Source organism: Argentina silus, assembly GCF_951799395.1.
Source record: "Argentina silus genome assembly, chromosome: 14".
Classification (NCBI taxonomy): domain Eukaryota; kingdom Metazoa; phylum Chordata; class Actinopteri; order Argentiniformes; family Argentinidae; genus Argentina; species Argentina silus.
In genome coordinates this window covers 15,999,672-16,008,071 of record NC_139668.1, presented here as the reverse complement: position 1 = coordinate 16,008,071, position 8,400 = coordinate 15,999,672, and positions in this window count along the sequence as shown.

Here is an 8,400-nt window from a genome sequence, read left to right as displayed (position 1 = left end):
AGCAAGGTTCCCCCCTTTTGGCAACCGAACCCTGTAAATCTGAAAGGAAATAAATCACTCCTTTGGGGTCACAGCAGCAGCAGCAGCAGCAGCATGCTGATAGCATCTCTGGCCTGCCTGCCTCTTCGCATTGGCAGGACACACATGCTTTGATCCATCACTGGCTGAATTCACATGATGGGCATTTTCACACGGCCGTAAATCTCTGGACAAGAGGAGAGGGTACATATGTGCCTCATCCTCCCTTTACTATGGTACATTCCTTTATGTTGGCATGCCTAAGAGGCTCTCTCTCTCTCTCTCTCTCTCTCTCTCTCTCTCTCTCTCTCTCTCTCTCTCTCTCTCCCTCTCTCTCTCTCTCTCTTACTCTCTCTCTCTCTCTCTCTCTCTTACTCTCTCTCTCTCTCTCTCTCTCTCTCTCTCTCACTCTCTCTCAATATGTTTCCTGTTATCCTAATTCCCCTGCTAGTGAAAGCTCACCTCCGGTGTCAGTAGGCTGTCTGAATTTAAAGAGGTGCTTTATTCTCATATTTGCCTAAACCCACATATCCCACCCGAGTCTAGGAGGAATACATGGAAAACAAGTCCTGTGCATTCAGTATCATATCTTATTCAGTAAATATTCTGTTTCTTCTTACACACCTTCTCATTCAATGGTTTTTCTTTATTTGTATTATTTTCTACATTGTAGATTAATATTGAAGACATCAAAACTATGAAGGAACACATATGGAATTATGTAGTAAGCAAAAAAGTGTTAAACAAACCAGAATATGGTTTATATTTTAGATTCTTCAAAGTAGCCACCTTTTGCTTTGATGGCAGCTTTGCACAGTCTTGGCAAGGTGTGTCCAAACTTGTGACTGGTACTGTATCTTATTCAGTAAATATTAAGTTTTTTCCTACATAGGTGGTAAGCCTAAAGTTTGGCAGTTGGAGTTCTTCCACTCATTAAGTAAAATTATGAGCCATAAAATCTAACAAGTACTGTCACATTATTTATTTATTGAGTCAAGCAATTAGTTCATACTTGGTGGAATGTTTTTATGAGCTGTTGGTAATTACAGAACGAGCATTACCTGGGTTGTTTATTAACAGTGTTACTTTCCTCTCAAATCAGTTATTTATATGACATGTTCTCATAATTGATTTGTGAAGTATCTATGTACCGAACGATTAGAAAATCGTGTTGGTTTGCGTGGTTTAGCGTTTGTTCTACTGGATGAGAAGACCTCAGCTCCTTCTAAGCTCCAGTTTGGTGTCCCGCAAGGCTCAGTAGTTGGCCCTTTACTGTTGTCTTTGTATACGCTACCCCCAGATGATATTATTCATATGTATGCTGGATGCCCTAGAAGCTTGCGTAAAAAAAGTGGCGAGGTGACTGCTTTGTTGTTGTTTGTATCCCTGATTGGCCCTTGAGGCCTTTGTTAGCTATACTTTGTTTGACATGTGACACATATTTCTCAATGAGTGTGCCCTCTAGAGAACAGATTGAACCTTGTCCTACAGGATACAGGTGAGAGGTCTCTCCTTTCAGACAAACATCGTCTCAAGTCCCAAGAACACAGCTGGAGTACTGGGTGAAGAGTGACATCCTCTCAACACGAGGGACCATCTGGACAAGAAAGAAGTAACACGTACTTAACATGAGCTAGAACAATTGGTACACGGTCATGAGTCACTGCAGTGGGAATTTGAATTAATCATGAATGCCCTAATTAATCATGAGTTCATCATCAATTTATAAGCGTTAATCATACTTACTATATGCTTACTAAGCTATTAATAGTAGTGAAGTGGGTGAAGAGTAACATCCTCTCAGACGAAGAGGAGGATTGTCTGGGTCCAGGGTGGGAGGTTATAAATCAAGCAATTCCCAAAATATTGCACCATCAACTCCCTTTTAACCCACAACATATTAGCTCATATGCCACTTCCTCAGTGTACTAAAAAAGCTGCCGTGTGCTTTGGTCATAGTGGGACTGGAACTAAGGTTCTGAGGAATAATATTTTGGAATGTGAAGGAGCGTGATCTTCAGAGAGACGTGATGTTATCAGAGGGGTCTGGAAGCTAGGAAACAACATGTCATAACATGAACCTGATCTTATCTACGAGTCCACCCCCGCCTGTCCCCGGCGACTGAGCCCTGTGTCAAATAGGGCCAAGCCGTCTACGTACACGGGGTAAAGATAGTAGAGGACAGTTAAACCTACTATAGATCTGTGGAGTGAACTAGTCTAATCTAAAGGAAGAAGACTTGTCACTTGGAGCCAATTTAATTACATATGTCAATACATAAATATTGTTATTAGTTATAGTTGAACCCTTGTTGAGTCTCACAAAGCCAGAGAGAGCAGATGTTGTGGCTTTGTAGAGATGTTGTAGAGATGTTGTAGAGATGGCTCTCTACACTTATGGGCAATTGACGTGTCATGTTTGTGTCCAAAGACAATATTTCAATATCAAAATAATTTACATAAGTTAAGCTCACCTCGCAGTCACTAATATTGGCTACTCCGACATCTGGTTGACGCCGCAAAGAGTCATAGCCACTGCATGTATGGCTGGTAGTAGTAGCCAAACAGGACCCCCAGGTTGAGTCCTCTGTGGATGTTTGCAGCCACATGTGGCAGATCAACTACAGGCCAGGGCCATGTTAAGTAAGTACCGCTCATTGTTTGCCAAGAGCGAGACTGATGTTGGGTGCACTGACTTGATCACCCGTGAGATTCCCCTACTAGGTGAAACTCCAGTACGCCGGCCATACTGCCGTACCCATCCCCCTCAGTATGAGGTGGTGGACCTCTGTGGCTCAGTTGGTAGAGCATGGCGTTAACAACACCAAGGTTGTGGGTTTGATTCCCGCTGGGACTATATATACTGAAATGTATGCCGTCACTGCAATGTAAGTCGCTTTGGATAAAAGTGTCAGCTAAATGGCATATGTTGTATATGTACAATACCAGTGAAACGTTTGGACACACCTTGCCAAGAGTGTGCAAAGCTGTCATCAAAGCAAAAGGTGGCTACTCTGAAGAATCTAAAATATAAAACATATTCTGGTTCGTTTAACACTTTTCCAATTCCATATGTGTTCCTTCATAGTTTTGATGTCTTCAATATTAATCTACGATGTAGAAAATAATAAAAAAATAAAGAAAAACCATTGAATGAGAAAGTGTGTCCAAACTTTTGACTGGTACTGTATATATTGGTGGTTAGAGACCATGTAAAACTACCGGACAGTCCGATAATCAGGGAACATAGCAGCTGTTACTGGTCTCCCATCATACTGGTGCAGTACGATGGGAAGAAAGATGGACGTATTAGGATGCGTGTTGAAGTATTGACAACTAAATGCTAAGACAAGGACATGCTTTTACATTCACAAGAATTGTATGGCCACACCGGGGCTCAGTGTTTCTCAGCTCTTGATGTGGCCAGTGGATGAAGAGATAGGGATAGCTGAAGAATACAGGGCTAAGACCGCTTTCTGCACTCCTTTTGGTTTGTATGAGTTTAATCACATGCCTTTTGAATGATGTAACGCTCCAAGTACATTTCAGCGTCTCATGGAACGCACCTTGGTCATGACTCATCTGAAGGTGTTGCCACCCCTTCACCGGGCCAGCAAAAAACGGTAAGACCCATTGCCCTCTGCTTGGACCACAGAATGTGGAGAGTGTTTTCGCCAGCTCAGAGGGGAATTAGTGTCAGTGCCAGTTTTGCCTTAAGCCGATTTCCAGAAGCCTTTAGTTCTAGAGGTAGATGCTAGCCATGCAGGGCTTGGGGCAGTACTTTACTCAGGCTTATTGCCCTTGAACATGTGACCACCTCTGTGGTCGTGGTCCTCTGTGGCTGAGTTGGTAGAGTATGGCGCTAACAACGCTTAGGTTGAGGGTTCGATTCCTACTGGGACCATATGTACTGAAAAATGTATGCACTCACTGTATGCACTCAAGTAAGTTGCTTTGGATAAAAGTGTCAGCCAAATGGCAGATGTATTTCTCCCTTTTGCTCATAGTTAAACCAAGGGGTGGCGTAGTACATGTACAGTATTGATACAAGCAGGGGCCCTGTACACTGTTAATTTCACCCCCTGGGGAATCCATCTTTCTTTAGCCAGCAGCGAGCAGACATGGCTGAACTCCAGGCTACAGAGGCTAGCCATGCACCAGGTCTTTCAGAGCTGTTTTCCTGACCCTCAATCCAGTTCCACCCCACTGGGTGGAAGGTCACAATCTGGTCGAAACAACACCAGGGGACTGATATCAAAATCAGACATGTTGCTCCTTCACGTTGCCACATTCTTCCCATACAAAAACAAAACCCAGCCGTCATTTCAGTGAATTCAGGCCCAGGGCAGGTTTACCGTCACCCGAGCTGGCGATCACAGCCACCGTTAACAGGTTGGAGTCAGAGGTAATTTGTCTCACATTACGTCTGTGGCAAGAATTCTGCCATCCATGAAAGGGACTATGTGATCCAGCCCAATCAAAGCCTCAAAGCCTAATAACACACACACACATGCGCACACTCGAATGTGCTTGCGTGCATGCACCATTGATTAAGCTAGCCCACACATGACATATGACTCCCTGGCAGATCTGTGCTGTGTAGTGATATGCCTGAGTTGAGCAGAGACATATTGCTGCATGTGGGATCTATTAAAATGCCATAGAGAGAGAGAGAGAGAGAGTAAGAGAGAGAGAGTAAGAGAGAGAGAGAGAGAGAGAGAGAGAGAGAGAGAGAGAGAGAGAGAGAGAGTAAGAGAGAGAGAGAGAGTAAGAGAGAGAGAGAGAGAGAGAGAGTAAGAGAGAGAGAGAGAGTAAGAGAGAGAGAGAGAGAGAGAGAGAGTGAGAGAGAGAGAGAGAGAGAGAGAGTAAGAGAGAGAGAGAGAGAGAGAGAGAGAGAGAGAGAGAGTGAGAGAGAGAGAGTAAGAGAGAGAGAGAGAGAGAGAGAGAGAGAGAGAGAGAGTGAGAGAGAGAGAGTAAGAGAGAGAGAGAGAGTAAGCGAGAGAGAGAGAGAGAGAGAGAGATTTTGGATGCCAATGTGTAAGTAATTGTGTATTACTGTTCTCCACCCCTCACACTAATAACGCAATGAGATCCATTCCCTCGGACTCCTCCTCACTGCCCGTCTTGCAAGGTGAAGCACATTCTGAACTGTGGACTACCCTGATGCATGGTCCCCCTCCTACTTAACCCAAACAAGGGAGCGTGGGAATCGAGAACCATCCCAATTTTGTGCCCATGTGTTCTTTTAATAAGAACACCATTTAGTATTTTGGGACAGCTTAAGTATTCTCATTATTACTCTAAATAAAAAATCAGTCAGGGAGCTCCTATAAAATGCAAGGTGACTGAGAGGAGGTATTTAATTTTTTTCAAGCACTTCATGGTAATACCTGGCAAGTGGTAATGATTAAAACAACACTTTTGTAACGACCAAATTAGTAGATTCATAGTATCAACAAAACAACACAACCATTTTCAGGGGTACATTTGCAACAGGACATTTCCATGGTTATGGGTTTGATGTCCTGCCAGCCTTTCTCTAGAGCGTCCCCCTTGCTCTTCTATTGGCACATGTATCGGTCCCTGGATACCTCTGCTCCGTAGGAAGAAACCCTCTGTTCTGCCGTCCATAACTGCCGATACGCTCCGCTGACCTCCACTTCCTGTGTGATGGAAAATTTCAACCTCCGCTTTCATGATAAGCCCTGAAACTGTGCTTTTCAATAACACACACTCCTCCTCTCTTAAGATGAGGTCTTAAGTTTTAATATGAGTTGAATGATTCACACCCACGGCAATACTGCTTCTCTACAATGGGTTGAAGGGAGACATTAGGCAAGCTTCCAAGGCACTGGTAGATACCAAGTGTGAAGCAGAATGAAACGGAATGTGTTAAGACAAGTCTTGGTCTTCCGATAGAGAGTTAACCTTAGGTGAGTAGGAGTCACATCTGTTCAAAGAATCTTGTGTAACCGCTTTGCCACCGTTCCATTACACAATGCTGAAGCTTTCTGGAACATTTAACTTCACAATTAAAGCTATGCCAACACCGGTATGATTTCAACATTACTCATCCTATTAACATTCATTATGACTTTATTATCATGGGTTTGCAGCACAGTGTTGCCAGCAATGTCTCACTCCCCTAATCTTCATTATTAATCTATCTAGAATCAGAAAGAAAAATATGATGTAGAATATGATATAGAATGGCATGTAATAAAGCATACAGTACCAGTCAAAAGTTTGGACACACCTTGCCAAGAGTGTGCAAGGCTGTCATCAAAGCAAAAAGGTGGCTACTTTGAAGAATCTAAAATATAAAACATATTCTGGTTTGTTTAACACTTTTTTGCTTACTACATAATTCCATATGTGTTCCTTCATAGTTTTGATGTCTTCAATATTAATCTACAATGTAGAAAATAATACAAATAAAGAAAAACCATTGAATGAGAAGGTGTGTCCAAACTTTTGACTGTCACATTTACAGAACATTCTTCCCATTACTCTCATTCACTCATGACAAAAGCCAGATGTATGTCCAGGTCATGTCACATGGTCAGTATACACGCCAGGTCACATGAGTCATACAGAAAGGCAGTGTATTACACATGGAGGACCAGCTGACTCACTGGGCTCACTGGGCTGTAACCATCCCAGTGGTCCAGAGAGAGAGAGAGAGAGAGAGAGGGATCGGTCGTTCTCAGACCCATTCTGTGGTTCAGTGAGAGGAATCGTCACGTTATCCACTGCTGCTGTCACTCTTGCTGCACTGCTGGTTCCCATAGAGGGGGACTCAAAGCTAGCCGTCCCCACGAGGTCAGAGAGAGTTGTAATGTTGGGCATTTGTGTATTAGGCAACTCTCTACTTCCTTTTCCCTGAGAGGGGAACTCCCTTTCTCTGCTGATGAAGCGGGGTTTGAATACAGTGGCTTCGTGTGGTGTGGTTAAAAAGATAGCTTTTTCTGAAAGAGCAGAAGAAGTGGTTTGGTGATAACCTCGTTAGATTGTAGAGCAGGGCGGAGTAGGAGCGTGCAGGCAGCACCAAGGTTGTGGATGTTTCTCCTGATTGCCAAGGTTTTACAGTGGTGCCATACGCTTAAGCCTGAGGCTTTCCGTTTTCATACGACTATGCTTTTGCTGGTGGAATGTTCAAAATGCTTCGATTAGTAGTCTGCTAAGTGAAAACAGAGGAACACTTTGCTGCCACACACATGGTATTTAGTGCATGATTCTGTTCACAGTGTTGAAATGGTCGAAGCTGTCTCTTCAAAGAAGGACTACTCTACAGCCTTGACAAGACAGAGACCAGCCAGAGCATTTGTCTCTCTGTTGTTGTGTCTGATGTGTCTGATGTCTTTGAATAAAGAGCAGAATGTTTTGAAGGACACAGATGTGCGTCCGAGGGGAGGAGATATGTGAAGACCTTTCTGATGTGGCAGTCGCGTTGTGAGCTAAAATAATATTGGGCCCCCTCCAAATTATTTGGATTTCACGCTCCGTTGTTTCCCATGGCAGTAAATAAGAGACATGGCTTAGCCACAGGGCTCCTCCGGCCCTCTGATCATATTTAGATAAACAACATTTTTACCAGTTTTCTGAAGTTTCTAAACCTGATTTTTATTCGGAATTGTTTATTTTGGCATTCGCAGAGCGCTGAATCAGCATATGTACACATATGTAACATTCGTTCACAGGGAACAATGCTTGCCTATGCAGGATCATCACTGTGCGGTTATAATGAATATGGATGGGAGTCATAATGGGACATTCACTCAAATGTGTCCCTCTTTGACAGAGGTGTGTTGCTATGAGGAATGTGTATGTTTAGAGGGCACATTACTCATGCACATTACATTTTACAACGCATTTATTGGTTTATTGCATGAGGGATTGCTTCGTAGAAAATATCATGAGACATCATGAGGGGAGTGGTAATGAATTTCAATGTTATGGTTTGAGACCTTAGCTGCCATGGAAGAACCATGCACTACGAAATACAGCACATTTTCTGAGAAAGTACCTGTTGGCGCAATTTGAGGATATGACTCCCAAGTGATTCCTGGTACCTAGACTTAGTACCTAGACACTAGGCTGTGAAGGTGTGTCTGAGGAGCTGACCTGTAGCAGGTTCTCAGGTGAGCCTGGATGGTGCAAGTCTTTGAGACCGTGCCAGACACCTCCTCCATAGCCTGAGGCAGCGAGCCCAACTTGAGGGTTATCTCACAGGTGCCAGGGAACACTCAAGTCCTCTTCTCAGCAAAGGGTTTATTACTAAAGACTACACCCCCCACCCACCCCCCCCCCCCACACACACACACACACACACACACACACACACACACACACACACACACACACACACACACACACACACAC